This window comes from Geotrypetes seraphini, chromosome 4 (assembly GCF_902459505.1).
Source record: "Geotrypetes seraphini chromosome 4, aGeoSer1.1, whole genome shotgun sequence".
Taxonomy (NCBI): domain Eukaryota; kingdom Metazoa; phylum Chordata; class Amphibia; order Gymnophiona; family Dermophiidae; genus Geotrypetes; species Geotrypetes seraphini.
Genome location: NC_047087.1, coordinates 62885201 through 62899597, shown reverse-complemented (window position 1 = coordinate 62899597; position 14397 = coordinate 62885201). Strand labels below are relative to the sequence as shown.

Here is a 14397-nt window from a genome sequence, read left to right as displayed (position 1 = left end):
CATTTGCCTAATATTTATTAATGGGTAACTGGAAGTTAGCATCCTTAAATGTTAAAGGGATTTGCAAAATATGTCTGCTTCTATTGCTGTTCTATAAGAAACATGTTTATTAGAATCAGAATCTACTAAACTTAAATCTAATATTATTACTCTCCAGGTTAAAAAATTCATGGCTCCTTTTATCTAACTGTGGTAGAGCTTTTTTCTGCGGGCCAGTGAGGTAAATGCTCTGACACTCATCCATTTCATATGAGCATCAGAGCATTTACCTTGCCGGCCTGATTACAGGCGGGATATAAGAATAAAGTTATTATTATTATTATTATTATAAAAAGCTCTACCGCCGTATGATAAAAGGAGCCCTAAAAATGGTGTAGTCATTTTACTATCAAAATATCTAGATTACAGTATCTTAGCTCATGACTCTGACAAAGATGTCATGATTCAGATAAAATCAGTTATTTATGCCCTAATAAATATGTATGCTCCAACATCAGATCAGCCACAGTTCTTTTGAGAAATAGCCCAGCAATTGTCGCTGCAGGACACTGGCCATTTTCTTCTAGGTAGAGCCATGAATCTACCTATGGATCTGATTCTTGACAAAAAATCAACTGTACTTTAAACCTTCAAAATCCCACAGAGCCTGTTACAAGCTTACTATACAATCCACAAATCCCCTGGAAAGGCATGCAGCAATGGCACCGGGCCCAGATTCCAAAGGCAAAGGACCAAAATCCCACAAATACAAACAAGGGTGTCCAAAAGCACACAATGTGGAATCAAAGCTTGGACCCAGGAATAGGGTATAAAATTGTTTATTAAGTAACACAAACTCAAATAGGCAGTACAATAATCCAAATATACAGACTGGAACCTAGACTCTACATGGGAGCCGTGTTTTGGCAAGAAAATTGCCTTCATCAGGGGTCCTTTTGTCCTATGAAAGCTGAAAAACTTGAAGCTCCTGTGGACCATCAAATCATATTTCAAACCTATGCCAATTAGATTACTTGTTCATTCGTTGATACTCAGTACTTTGGATTACTGCAATTCAGTTCATATGTATTTAGATTACAAAGAATGCTGAATACCGCAATGAATTTGATTTTTGCCTAAAAAAGTCAGATAATATCACGTTTTATTACAGGGAGCTTCATTGGCTCCCATTTGAGGCCTGTGTGAACACACTGTTATATAACCATATATGGTTATATAACCATATATGGTACCTGTTAGAATTATTTATTTTATTTACAACAAACCATCCACTGCGTAATACTGCATTATTTGTTTTCCCCCTGGTTCAAGGTTGTGTGTATAAGAAGTTCCAGCAACGTCTAATTGCTTTTCAGATAGCCAGCTGGGATAGGGAGTTACATTCTTTATTTGGCAGGTCCTGTTCTTATATACATTACAGAAAGTTACTGAAATCAGTCTTGTTTGTAAAATTTTTAGAGAATTGAACTGATTGATGTCTGGGAATGTCCAGTTTTCTATTTTTGTGAACTGCATTGATCCACGAGGATCAATGAAATCTAATGTAATAAATCTCATGCATATTCATTGGGGAAATCCTGAAAACCTGATTGGATTCCGGCCCTCGAGAACCAGAGTTGCCCATGTCTGATTTAGAACAAAATATCAAACAAATGGAAAGAGCTTACGAGGTCTCTGGTAAGTAAGATGACCTGTTGAACCTTAAAAAAAAAAATTGAAGTTTCAATCTAATCAAATATTAAGGCCCCCTTTAATCAAACTGAGGTAGAGCTTTGTACCACCGGCTAGCGAGGTAAATGTTCTGACACTCACAGAAATTGAATGGGCATAACCCACAGTAAAAAGCTCAACCGCGGTTTGTTTGATAAAAGGAGCCCTTAGTCACAAGGCTGGTTTACAATTATCATAGGGCAGGGGTAGGGAACTCTGGTCCTTGAGAGCCGTATTCCAGTCGGGTTTTCAGGATTTCCCCAATGAATATGCATTGAAAGCAATGCATGCAAATAGATCTCATGCATATTCATTGGAGAAATCCTGAAAACCCGACTGGAATACGGCTCTCGAGGACCAGAGTTCCCTACCCCTGTCATAGGGTTACATTTTTTTTGTTACAATTATCAGCACAATTATCTACTATGCAGGCATGAAGAAACCTAAGATAGTTCTGGCTAATTTCCTTACAGGTTCTAAAGAAAAAAACAAAATTCATGGTGTAAATAATAATGGTTTTATTTTGACCAAAGATTGTGACATAATAAAGCATTTTGTTGGATTTTTAAGAGAAAATATAAGCTTCCAAACAAATATCTCAGTAGAACAAATTCAATCATTTCTCTCTTCATTCAAAATTCAATACTCAAACTCAATTGAGATCAACCTATTTATTGCAAAGATATCCAGAAGGCAATCTCTTCCTTAGAAGTTCAGAAAGCTCCTGGCAGCAATGGTTTTACTTTCAACATTTTTCTATTTTACTGTCACCTTGAGAACATTATTAAGAATAAACAATGTTCAAAATGGATGGCCAAAACTGTAGAGGTCTTACTAGCTAAACCTGATAGAGAACCTAGGTATGCAAGTAACTACAGAACTATATCACTTTTAAACTATGACTATACGATTTATACAAAAATTTTAGCAGGTTGCATAGCAATCATAGTTGGTTTATAATGGTAGCTCATGAACAAAATGTTTTTGTTGAAGCCAGTTATAATCAGATAATATCGGAGTGTTCAGACATGTTCTATATGCCTCAAAACAAAATGTAATATTCCTGCATGTGTAATCTCCTTAAATGCTGAAAAGACTTTTGATTATGTTGAATGGTTATTTTTATTTGAGGTTTTAAAATGGTTTAATTTCAGTGACAAATTTATTGATATGATATCAGAATTATATTCCTTGCCTAACACAAGGCTATATATCAACTCCACTTTAACCCTTCATTTATTTCAAGGCACATATCAGGGTTTCCCACTTTCTCTCATTATTCATCTTAGCTATGGTACCTTTCCTTATTTGTTTAAGGCAGGGGTGTCAAACACAATCACATAAGAGGCCGAAATCTAAAGCACAGGCTAAATTTTTTATTAAGATACTTGGGGCTCTTTTTACAAAGCTGCGATAGCGTTTTTAGCACACGTAGAATTTTAGTGCACGTTAAACCCACGCCACATGGCTAGAACTAACACTAACTCAATGCTGGCATTAGTGTCTAGTGCGCACACTAAAACTGCTAGCACAGCTTTGTAAAAAGAGCCCTTAGTCTTAGTAGAAGTTTAGATCCTTCCTCACTCTGAGACACCATTCCAGCAATTCACCTGGTTATTTCCACCTCATAGATGTTACCATACTTAATCCCAACTTTATTCAAATAGTATAGGCATAGGCAGTGGAACACTTTTTTTGTTTGGGTGGGGGGCCAAAAGCTCCTCCCCAGACCCCGCCCCCATAATAGTACTAATTGTAATACCGTTTTTTCTATTAATTTTTCATATATAATCTTATTAACAACACATAATGCTTAACCACAAAATTAAACTACACAAAACATACAGTATGCTTCTCAACATTCATTCGCACCAGAACACAGATAACCCCTATGCAAATACGGGACCACAAACTATACAAACAAATATGGGACCACAAACTATACAAACAAATATGGGACCACAAACTATACAAACAAAACCCTAAGATGCAAGATTCTGCATGCAGTACAATCGCAGAGAAATAGAAGCAAATGTATTTCTTCCTGTATAGTGCAAAATATAGACAGCTGATGTAAATTTTCAAAACTGACACAATTCAATCACTAAATTGAAAATAAAATCATTTTGTTGTCTGGTGATTTTGTTTTTCAAACCATCTTTTCTCAGTCTCTGGCTGCACTTCCTTCTGTCTATGCTCTTAACTTTGTATCCAGGGCCACCTTATCCATTTGCTGTTTTTCTCTCCTTTACTTTCTGCCATACATCCCATCTTTAGTATTAACTTTTAACATTCAACTTTCTTCCATTTTCTACTTTCTTCTCAAAATCTATCTACTTTTCCATATCTTCCCTTCCTTAGGCAGCGGAACGCTTTTATGTTGGGGGGCCGCAAGCTCCGCCCCACACCCCACCAGTCTCCGCCCTCAGACCCTGCCTCCATAGTACTAATTGTAGTACCATTTTCCATTCATTTTTCATATATACACACAATGTAATCTTATTAATACATAATGGTTAACCACAAAATTAAACTACACAAAGCACACTACGTATGCTTCTCAACATTCATTCCTACCAGAACACAGATAACCCCTATGCAAATTTGAGACCACAAACTAGGGGCTCCTTTTACTAAGGTGCGCTAGCATTTTTAGCACACACTACAATGCGGCACCTGCTAACCCAGCGCTACACGGAAAATACTAGCTCTATGGAGGCATTAGCGTCTAGCGCGCATTAAGCACGTGCTAAAACCGCTAGCACACCTTAGTAAAAGGAGCCCTAAAAGTACTAATATATACAAACAAAACTCTAAGATGCAAGATTCTGCATGCAGTACAACCCCAGAGAATTAGAACCAAATGTATTTCTTCCTGAATAGTGCAAAATATAGACAGCAGATGTAATTTCTCAAAACTGACATAATTCAATCACTAAATTGAAAATAAAATCATTTCCCCTACCTTTGTTGTCTGGTGATTTTGGTTTTCAAATCATCTTTTCCAGTCTCTGGCTACAGTTCCTTCTGTCTGTGCTCTTAACTGTGTATCTAGGGCCACCTTATCCATTTGCTGGTTTTCTTTCCTTCACTTTCTGCCATACATCCATCTTTAGTATTAACTTTTAACATTCAACTTTCTTCCATTTTTCTGCTTTCTTCTCAAAATCTACTTTTCCATGTCTTCCTTTCCCATCTATCCATGTGTACCTTCTCTTCCCTTTTTCTTCTCCCCTACTCCCATCTATAAGAAGCATTTCTTCTTATCTCTTCCCTGCCGCACCCATTGCTGTGCACCATCTCCTCCCTCTGTCTCCCCTTCCCCTCCATCCCTTTGTACCATTTCACTCCTTTCCCATGGTCAGGCATCTCTGTCTTCCCCCTTCCCCCCCCCCCTCATATGGTCTGGCATCTTTCTCCTCTCCTTCTCATAGCCTGGAATCTCTCTCCTCTCCCATGGTCTGGCATCTCTCTCTCCTTCCCTCCCTCTTCCCGAGGTCTAACATATCTCACCTCTCCTGTCTATGGTTTGGCATCTCTCCACCCTCCAGTCTAGTATCTCTCTCTCCCCTCCTTCCCTTTCATTCTGTAATCTGGCATCTCTCTCTCCTTCCCATTCCATTAGTCTGACATCCCTCTCTTCCCTCCTTCCATCATCCTTCTCCGGAATCTAACATCTCTCCCTTCTTTGATTCATCTCTCCTCCCTCCCAGTGTAACATTTTTCTCTCCCTACTCTCCACCACTATCATGTCCAACAATTCTCCATCCTCCCCATGTATACCATCTCTCTTTCCCTCCTCACACCTATGTCCAAGAATTTTCTTTTTCTCTTCCTTCACCCACTGGCAGCATCTCTCTTTTCCTCCCTTCCTAACCCCCAGCCTGTGCAGCCTTTGTCCTTCCCAACACCCTCCCAGCCCATGCAGCATCTGTCCTTCTTGCTTTCCAACCCTCCCTCCCCCTGCAGCCCATGCAACATGTCCTTCCCTCATTCCCCAGCCCTCCCCTCTCAGCTGGATCCTATGGTATGACAGTCCCCAGTTCCTGACTCCCTCACCTACCACTGAAATTTAAAATCTTCGGGTTTCTGATATAAAGCCAGCCTCCTGCCGTCAGACTGCCCTGGAAGTGTTCTTTCTGGAGCACTTCCTCTTCCCGTGTAGGCAGGATGCTGCAGAAAGAACACTTCCGAGGCAGGCTGACGGCAGGAGTCTGGCTTCGCATTGGCTGCCCCAAGATTTTAAATTTCAGCGACAGACATGTGGTAGGTTGGGGAGTAGGGATTCAAGGAGGTTCCTGGAGAGTGTAGTGTCAGGCACACAGTAACCGCGGGCCGTATAAAACAGCCATGTGGGCCAGATTTGCCCCACGGGCCTTTTGTTTGACACATGTAGTTTAAGGAATCACATAGAAATACAAAGGATTCTCATTGGTAATAAAATGATCAAATTGTTAGCTTATACAGATGATGTTCTATGATAACGCCTTACAATTGGCTTTAATTGGACTTCATTGAAAGTTAGGCAACTAACTTGAAAAACACAGTTCTATAAAAATAGGTTCCTAGTGCAAAGTGCCTACCTAAAAATGAGTTACACACCACTTTGTGAATTATGTACAGGTACTTAGGTGAAGAAAACCATGACATAAATTTGGTGGAAGGAGTGGTGTAATGGTTAGAGCAACAGCCTCAGCACCCTGAGGTTGTGGGTTCAAATCCCACACTGCTCCTTGTGACCCTGGGTAAGTCATTCAATCCTCCATTGCTCCAGGTACATTAGATAGACTGTGAGCCCACCAGGACAGAAAGGCAAAATGCCTGAGTACCTGATGGTAAATCACTGATAGGCAGTATATAAATACCTAAAATAAATAGATCTTCCCTAATCTGCCTGAGACAAAGGTAAAAGCTGGTGTCTTTGTTGGACCACAGCTCCTGGAGTGCAAGGAATTTGCCAAGAAGTTAATTAAGTTGATTCAGGGCTTCCTGGGCAATCACAGGCCCAAAATTATGTAGAGTTGGTTGAGAATCTGGTGAAAAATTACAATAAAATGGACTTTAGGACATTCAAGGAGAACATGGGAGCATACTCAGAAGACAAGGTGAGTGCTTCCACTAGGATATACCACTACCAAGGTCAATATGAGAACATGATGGGAGACTACCTCTGGGGGGCTGATTCATGAAAGTGACTTAAAATATAATTGCAAATCTAAAAAAACTACTCATTTCTAGATCTTCTGTGGTTATGTGGTTATCTTTGTATAACTTCATTATAAATACATGTTAATTGTGATTCATATGTTGCTTTTCATGGCTTTATAAGAATGCAAAGATGAAAATTTGGCGTTTTCACATTTTCCCCCTCCTTTACAAAGCCATGCTAGCGTTTTTAGCGCCAGCTAAGCTTCAATGCTCATAAAATTTCTATGAGCGTCTGAGCTGTTACCGCTGTGGCCGGCACTAAAAACACTAGTGCAGCTTTGTAAAGAAGGGGGCAAAATAGGTATATTGCAAAATTTGACTATCCTGGTCACAAAACCAAAGTTTTTTATGGAAACAACAGATTTTATATACTTTTAGGCATGAGTAATTAGGAAATTACACTTACTGCCCAGGAACAAAAATTGTGTTGCATAGTGTTATCGGTGCTAACTGGTTCTAATTAAAATTTAGGCACGTAAATTTAAGTGCCAGGATCCATGTATAAATTTTATGCAAAAACTAGGGGGTGGCCCAGGGAGGATCACGGACCGATCAGAGACATTCCTCCAATTTACACGTGCTTTTGTAAAATATTGAAGATTCACAACTAATATAGGCATGAGGATTTACATAAGATTTCAGTTGGTGTAAATGATCATGCAAGTTAGTTACGTGTCCCAGCATAAGCAGTATTCTGTAAATGTGATTTATAGAATTTAGTTCATTATGCAAAGAGAAAGATCTTTAGAGAAAGACATCATGCTTGGTAAGGTTGAAGAATTCAGGGAAATATGTCCAAAGTAAGACAAATCCAAGATGGATTTGGCCTTTCATTTATAACATAAAACTGTCTAGACCAGTATCCCGCAAACTTTTCAGCCGCTGGCACACTAAACCCAGTAAAATCAAAAATATTCAAGAAAAGGATGCCCAAAATAAATCACAAAAATACTGCACCCTCCAAAAACATAGGACAGGAGTGTATGATCGCTCAAATCCCTGAAGAAGCATTTTTTGCAAAACAGGGCCCTGTTGGATGATTTGGAAGAATGTTTAGCTTGGATGATTGGTAGCTTTTCTTCCATGGAGCAGTTTCTCCTGCTTTCTTAACCCCAGGACTACACTTGAATACCATTATTCAGATAAGTGACTTCTATTCAGTATACTGTTCAATGTAAGAAACTATTTTTGAAAATAATTGGTCAATGTAAGAGACTATTTTTTGAACGTAAGAAGAAAATTTGAAAACTATAAGAAAAATTAAGAATAGAATTTCACACGGAGTTTGGGAGTTTTTTGACCGAGGATGTGTCTGCTAGGATTAAATTTTTTTTAAAAATAGCTTGTCTATGTGGGAAGCCTTTAGAGCCCCTATTAGACACTGAGGTCTTTTCTCCCTTTTTTGGAAAGAAAGGTGATTTTTTTGTCCTATGTTTTTGGAGGGTGCAGTATTTTTGTGACACTAAACCCAGTGCCATGGCCGGAAGGCACCCGGAAGAGCATGGATGTCAATGCGATGAATCATACGCATGCGTGACATCATCATGTCGATGTCCGTATATACACGGAGGCCCATTTGGCAATGAACCTGAACCTGACATTTCGGTGGAGGATCCTGGAGGAAGGGAGGTGCGGAGAAAGGAGGAGAGTTGTCGGTGCTGGCTGGCTGACTGCCTACAGGACGTGCCTTTCGCTGGCACCTCTCCTTATTACCGATGTCTCGTCAGGGCACACTTGAAATCTGCTGCGGCACACTATTGTGCCATGGCACACAGTTTGCGATACACTGGTCTAGACTGTCTGTCTATTTATCTACCTAGTTATCTGGCATATACCATGGATTTCCCAAAGAAGAACTCAATTGGTACTAGAGCCTAACTCTTATAACATCACCTGCAAGGTCTCCACTATAAATATGCTATCCTAACATATTATCCTTTCGATGTTTTATGTCTTTGATTACATAGAATTTTAGCCCTTGCAAATTTACGAGCCCGCTTTGATTAAGGTCATAGAGTGTTATGTTTTCTTTCCCACTTCCTATTCAAAGATTCATTCTGGTATGACCTGAGGAAGGGGAGTGTTCTTCCCAAATGCTAAGTCAAGAAATTTATTTAGTCCATTAAAAAGGTATCACCTTGTAATTATTGTTCCATGACCTTTATTTCTGTCTGCTTAAAGACTTAAAAACAGCTGTTGCTAGTGGCTTGATGCTATTGTGAGCAATACTTAGGAACTGTGTTAACCCTGATTACAATTAATTGCTGCAATTTACGACACCCCAGTGGCACTATTTTTAAATTCTGAAGACAAGCAGTTTTATTTGTATCAGCATTTGAATACTTTGGGAAATATTCTGATCACTCCTTGCAGGTTCTTCTGTAATGGCTGCCCGAGTTGGTAGGTTTATTATACAATTCTTATCACTAGATTTTAAAAATAATATAAATAATGTAGCTTACTACCAAAGATTAAGGAAAGCTCTTATTTTAGGGCAATAATCAAAGATTTTTGTGTAGATAAATGTATCTATGTAATTTGAAAATTGTTCCTCCCCTCCTCAATATGGGTAAAAGTAAACATGCAGTTCACAGTACACTTACTTTAAACATCAAAATCAGTTTGAGAATAAAGGCCAGTTCATATGAACTTGGACTTGGTGCTTTTTCAGTAATAGATTACTGTATATACTCGAATATAAACCAATCCGAATATAAATCAAGGTACCCTTTTTTCTCCCAAGAAAGGGGGAAAAAGGGTTGAATATAATAAACTGAGACCTCCAAAATCTCAGTTTATATTTGAGTATACTGTATATGATATGAGGAACCACTTGTATAGCAATATTTATTGTATTGAGAAGGTAAAGGAAGGGAGGAAGGGTCTGGGTGTTGGTCCAATTTAAAATATAGGTTTGAACAACTAATATATTTTTGTTTTGTCCTAGAAAGTTCAGCCATGTATTTTTCATCCACTTTCATTCATTATTACTTGATCTTATTATTATTTTGCTATTTTCTAAGGAAGGAGTAGAATCATTCAGGACCAATAAACCTGCCTTCCTGTGAAACAATATAACAATATCTAAACAAATGACCCATGCCGTTGCCCTTCATGCGTGTCCCCACCAGTGCTGTAGTCACACGCCCTCCCTCCCTGAAGAACACCGGTGCCACTATCATGGCACCCCTAAGATGACCCATTTCATTGCTCTCCATGCGCACCACCCCAGCCGACATCACAGTTACTCATCAGCTCTTGAAGTAAAAAGCTGCCGCCACCATTGCTCTGTGTTGATCCAACACAGGGCTTTGAGCATCTGCACATGCTCACGGCCTGCCAAATCCCGCCCCTCTGAGAGTCTCTGAGCATCTTAGAGGGGTCGGGAATCAGCATGCTTTGAGCATGTGCAGATGCTCAAAGTCCAGTATTGGATCAACAAAGAGCAATGGTGGCGGCAGCTTTTTACTTCAAGAGCTGATGAGTAACTGTGATGTCGGCTGGGGTGGTGTGTATGGAGAGCAATGACATGGGTCATCTTAGGGGTGCCATGATAGTGGCACCGGTGTTCTTCAGGGAGGGAGGGCGTGTGACTACAGCACTGGTGGGGACACGCATGAAGGGCAACGGCACGGGTCATTTGTTTAGATATTGTTATATTGTTTCACAGTAAGGCAGGTTTGTTGGTCCTGAATGATTCTACTCCTTCCTTAGAAAATAGCAAAATAATAATAAGTTCAAGTAATAATGACTGAAAATGGATGAAAAATACATGTCTGAATTTTCTAGGACAAAACAAAAATATATTAGTTGTGTCAGGCAGTACTTACTATTAGTCCTGAGTTAATCCATCAGTACTAAAGACTGGGCGTGAAACTGGAACCAAAGCTCTCTTCACTGAGAGAAAGATAAATTAGTAAAAATAAATAAATAAATATTGTGGCGGGGCCAGGAATAAGCCTAGCGCTGGCAACCCGGCTCCCGCCCCAGGCGCAGGACGGAGCGCTCCCGGGAGAACCCCGCTGGACAGTCCCAGTGGAAAACACCATACACTGCTCACTTTGGAAAGTTCAGAGTTTTTCTTTTTATTACCCAGTTCAAGGCACTGGGTCTTTAAGCAGCCCCCCTCGGCTGAGGGTACTTGAAACAAATAGTACATAAGCAATGCTTCTCCTTTAGAGAGAGTCCAACTGCCCTTCAGGCAAATAAACCAAAAAGATACAAAAACGCTTTCTTTCAGGCTTCAGCAGTTGTGCCTGAGGATACTCCAGGAAGCTTTTCCCACCTGATCCACCTGAAGTATAATGCCCCCACTACCCTTGTGCTCATGGGGTAGGGGCTAAGAACCGTCCACCCTTTGGCTTGCTGGTTTAAAGTCCCCACCCAGAAGTTCCCCTATTCAGGGCTATGTAAAGTCAGGTTACTGAATTCCCGTTCAGGCTTTCCTCTGGAGGTTAATTATTGTTCTCACCTCCTTCACTCTTTCTGCTCGGCTTATCTCGGCCTTTAATTCACAGGGGGCACTTCCTCCTCCCCCTTTCACATTCACACTTCCTTACAGTCCTGCCTAAGGGATGAAGAAAACTGCACTGAAAGACATTAACTTTCATTCCCCTCCCCCATTCATTACCTCACTGACTGTAGTTAGATAGGAGGTCCCAGGCTGCCAAACTGCAATCCATTTCGCTTCCTTCAGAGACCTCTCCCTCTATTTCCATTAGGGACTCCCTGCTCTCTGAGGCTGGATAGGAATTCCCCTCAAAGGCAGCTACCGGCCAGCCCTGCTCTGGAAGCTTTTCTCTTCCCCTGAGCCTCTGCCTGGGAACCAGGGGTTTGTTAATTCGGGAGAGCTGTGTGTCAGCGTGCTCTCTAGCCCTGGGCTGTAAGAAAAAGCTCCTGGCCGTTTCCTTCCTGCTCTGCATGCTGGTTCCCAGCTGTGTTGATTTTATGCTGCAGGCTCCTTCTCACTCCCCCTCTGGGTTCGTCTGGCCTGTCAGCTCCACCCCTTTCCTTAACCCTTCCTGGGACAGTTTTCTTTACCAGAGGCTTTACTGGAGAACGGCCCAAGGAATTATAAAAGGGATTATAGTGCCCAAATCAGGTATTGTGCTTTCTGTCCTTCTCTCTCTGCCTTGCTCTGCCTGTTGGCTCTTTACAATAGGAAGCTAATGGGCAGCTTCCTGGGCTTAGGAATAGGGACAGCCCTTTGCATGGCAGGGTTTAAAACCGGGTTTAAACCAGTGACAGGAGCTTCCCTGTCACAATATATACAGTTTATCTTAGTGAAGCCTGAAGTATTACAATTGGGGCATTATATTTCTTGAAATTTCCTTGTAAGTGTATTGTTAAATATCAATCAATTTGTTATATATATATATATATATATATATATATAACAAATATATAACAAATTGATTATATATATAACAAATATATAACAAATTGATTGATATATAACAAATTGATTGATATTTAACAATACACTTACAAGGAAATTTCAAGAAATATAATGCCCCAATTGTAATACTTCAGGCTTCACTAAGAGAAACTGTTTCTTCCTCTTCCGAGTCTCTTATTTCATCTGGAAATATATAAATTTCCAAATTAAAGAATCTCTTATCACAATTACAGAATATCATCCTAAGTAACCACTCTTTATCAGAGAATAAAGCAAAAGTCGCAACCATAGTATCTGGCACAACATTTTCAGAATCTGATTGCTCTAATATATTTGAACTATCTAGAATATTCATCTGCAGTTTCTCCTCATTGCAATAAGTTATTATTCACACTAAGAATTTTATTGCTCAAATATTCCACTTTAGTGGACAAAATGAAGTATCCACAATAGTTTTTTTTTTCTAATTATCTTCTACTGCTTGAACCCTAGTATTAAAAAAAAAAAACGTTTGAACACCTTTGTCATCTCTGATAGAGCTTCCCATATGGCATCCAGCGTAATTAATGAAGGGCAGTTCAACGATGAAGAAGGAATGAGTCGAGTTATCAGCTTTACAACACTTTTACCTACGTTCTGCTAGTCGTCAAGAGTCTCAGCATCAGTCATACCTCCTCTCATCTCCAATTCTGTGATCTCCTTTACATGCAACTCAGCTTCCATCCCTGCTTTGTGTGTGAAGCTCTCATCTTCACCTGCTCTACTTGCTTCTACTTTTCCAAGTGAAACTGAAACCACTTTGGTGAAGGCAATACCTGGTGAGGCAAGGACATCACTGGATGTCCATGGCTATTTGGGAGGGATCCGGACTTAGACATAATGCCCAGTAATGACGCTAGTAGCTCCTGCTTCCTGCTGTCCCTGTAGCGGTCCAACCATACTGGCCAACAAAGGAACAAGCTGATCTATCAGACCAGTAAAAGGAAGATTCCTAGTATTGGAAGGAAAGACTCAGGTTTTCCCTTTACATTTCACCATAATGAAAGATAAGGAAAACGTTCAGAGAGCTACCACTGCATATCTGCCATCTTAATTTCACCTCCCCTATGTACCTTTTTTTGACAGCTTAATATAGAAAGCACAGAACTATGACAGAAAAGGTGTGATTAGTTACCAAAACAACCGCTGCAAGGTCTGCAAATGAATACTGGATCCATAATAGAAAAGGGTAAATCAGAAAGTAAAGGCAAAATACATTTAACGGCTTTAATAGAAGTAACTGTGAACAACTGAACTTATAACTTTAGTCCCCATGCAAGACAACACATTTGTTGTATTGTTCAACTAGCTTCTGCATTCCTGCAGTGAAGAAGTTTTTCAGCTTCTCTCAAAGCTAGGTGAGCACCGCTTCCTTTACTTCATCATGCTTTGTCTTTTGCTCTCCGGATCACAGTGATGCATACAAGTCTCATTGCCAGGTCACAGTGATGCATCCATGTCTCTCCAGAAAGCAATGTTACTTACCGTAACAGTTGTTATCCAAGGACAGCAGGCAGCTATTCTCACTAGTGGGTGATGTCATCCGACAGAGCCCCGATACGGACGTCTCACAAGCATGTCTTGCTTGAAGAAACTTAGAAGTTTCGAGATGCCCGCACCGCGCATGCGCCAGTGCCTTCCCGCCCGATGGTCCGGGCGTGTCTCCTCAGTTCAGGTAGCTAGCAGAGAAGCCAACCCAGGGGAGGTGGGTGGGACGTGAGAATAGCTGCCTGCTGTCCCTGGATAACAACTGTTACGGTAAGTAACATTGCTTTATCCCAGGACAAGCAGGCAGGTATTCTCACTAGTGGGTGACCTCCAAGCTAACCTCAATGGGATGGTGGGAGAGTTGGCAACTTAGGAGAATAAATTTTGTAACACTGTTTGGCCAAACTGTCCATCCCGTCTGGAGAAAGTATCCAGACAATAATGAGAGGTGAATGTATGAACCGAGGACCAAGTGGCAGCCTTACAAATCTCCTCAATCGGTGTCGATCTGAGGAAGGCTACAGAGGCCGCCATTGCTCTGACCTTATGGGCTG

The 14397-nt window shown here is 40.5% G+C and overlaps 1 protein-coding gene across 2 annotated transcripts in view; it reads right to left on the bottom strand.

Annotated features, from left to right (window-relative positions):
• The window catches only part of SLC6A2 (solute carrier family 6 member 2), a 269420-nt gene that overhangs the window by 221206 nt on the left and 33817 nt on the right, over window positions 1–14397 (bottom strand). Inside the window, exon 1 of one of the 2 annotated variants that reach the window (XM_033943528.1) lies at window positions 11549–11733. The exons of the other annotated variant lie outside the window; for it this stretch is intronic. The gene's annotated coding sequence lies outside the window, so the exon portion shown is untranslated. Of the gene's footprint in view, window positions 1–11548; window positions 11734–14397 lie in introns of those variants that run through there. 2 annotated transcript variants of the gene reach the window in all.